At 38.4% G+C, this 1,882-nt stretch overlaps 1 long non-coding RNA gene across 1 annotated transcript; it reads left to right on the top strand.

The window, feature by feature from the left end:
* The first annotated feature begins 542 nt into the window (after window positions 1–542).
* LOC108525258 (uncharacterized) lies at window positions 543–1,414 on the top strand. Its single transcript, XR_001884238.1, has 2 exons — window positions 543–563; window positions 1,183–1,414. It is a non-coding gene; the product is annotated as an uncharacterized LOC108525258 (long non-coding RNA).
* The last annotated feature ends 468 nt before the right edge of the window (window positions 1,415–1,882 follow it).

Raw genomic sequence — 1,882 nt, 5'->3', positions numbered from 1 at the left:
TATGAGCCCAGCTCCAGGAGTCTCCAGCTCCAGGCCTCAAGAAATACTCCACCTCAGCTTCCCAGAGTGCTGGCATTACAGGAGTGCTACACTTTGCCCAATGGAAGGGATTTTCATTTGCATTTCTGAAAAGAAACAAACCAAGCTCTTGCAATAATTTTGTCTGTCACTAAAGGCATTGAGTAGGCCATTTGGGCTAGCTGGCTGGTAAACAGATGGTTGTGATAGTGTACTAAACTCTCAGCAGGTGTTATGGAAGAGTGCAGTATTGTCAACATATTCAAACTTCCTAGTAGAAGTCATAGTTAAAGATGTGGAGAGTTGGGTGTGATTTGGGAGGAACAGTAGAGTAAAAGCAAGGCTAGGGCAGGCTCTGGGTTCTAAGAGGAAGGGTGGAGAATTCATACTGGGAAGCTATTTGTCATCCTGACACTTGATTCTTAAAATTGAGGGAGAGTTGCTGAGGATAAGTATGTACCGTCTTCTCACAGAACAATATGAATCTTTTGTGAAATTCACACATGATCAGATTATGCGACGGTATGGGACAAGGCCAACAAGCTGTAAGTATTGCTACGTTTTCTTTGAATTTTCTGTTTCAAGAGCAGAATTTCTACACTGAATCTTAACTCCTGAGAGTAAAAGTCCCTGTGAAATAAAATGTGCCTGCCACTCTGCTAAGCGCATTAAATCCACACCAAAGCTTATATAATCCTCACAGTGACCCTATGAGGGAGTACTATTATTAGCTCCATTTTACTGGTAAAGATAGCACTTACAGAGGTTAAATAATTTGCCCAAGCTTATATAGCTAGTGGTTCAGCTAGGATTAAAATCTAGGTAGTCTGACTCAAGCACCAATTTGTTACCTGTCTTTTCTCCAGAAAGATAGTTTCAGTTGTTAATTTATGAAAGTTGATTCCTTAAGTTAGTTTATCAAGTGTGATCAGGATTTCTTATTCTAAATAATTTGCAACTACCAGATAGTCAAAGCATAAAATATAAACAGCTGTATATCTAACTGAATTTGAGTCAGGTTCCTTAAATTCTTGATTTTAGTATCTTTTAAGTGGTGACTCATCGTTCATGCTATTTCTCAGGTTTACTATTAGTGAAAATTTTAAAGCATGACACTCCAATTTTAGTATTCTTACCTTTCTGTTTTTTATTCCTAATTTACAGATGTGTCCTGAAGCTTTGTCACATATCTGGGTACCAGGTTTGACCTCAAGAGATGGCTGCTGTACACTTTTGCAACTGGTTTGATATCACATTTCAGCTCCAACTTTGCATCCTGAGAACACTTAAACGTTTCTGCAGGTCCATTTTATACAACTTGAAAGACCGTAAAACTTTCTGGTTGCCACAAGCATATCTTTCTTTTCTGCTCATCCAATAAACAGCTGTGCCCTACTGTGATAGATTTTCCAAACAAAATACCTGGAGCAGCAGTTTAGCAAAATATGCCTTCAGTGGCACTCAACAAATGGAGTTTCCCCAAGCACAGTTCTGTAAGAAGTGCGTGTGAGAGTGTGTGTATATGTGTGTATGTGTATTTTAAGTTATTATTTGTATTGTGCAAAAAAAAATTTTTTTATCTTGGGGATTCTGGCTGTGAATTTGGTGCACGACAATTATGGTAAAAAAACATTTGCTTGGTCTACAGGAGATCATTAATGTTTTGTGACCATATAAGTTGTAACAGTGGATTGTTTTATGTGTAGGTATTGTTAAATACAGGGACTGTTTCCAGGCACAGAACATGAATCGTAAGTTAGGATGGACATTAGATGTGATTATGATGATAAAGCGAAGGTCTGCGGTCCTACATCTACAGATGCGTGGTGAGAAATTAGAACAAACTGGAGATGGGCCATTGACA

This window comes from Rhinopithecus bieti, unplaced genomic scaffold, assembly GCF_001698545.2.
Source record: "Rhinopithecus bieti isolate Rb0 unplaced genomic scaffold, ASM169854v2 scaffold_29093, whole genome shotgun sequence".
Taxonomy (NCBI): domain Eukaryota; kingdom Metazoa; phylum Chordata; class Mammalia; order Primates; family Cercopithecidae; genus Rhinopithecus; species Rhinopithecus bieti.
Note: the sequence above shows the minus strand (reverse complement) of the source record. Positions and strands in the feature narration are given on the sequence as shown.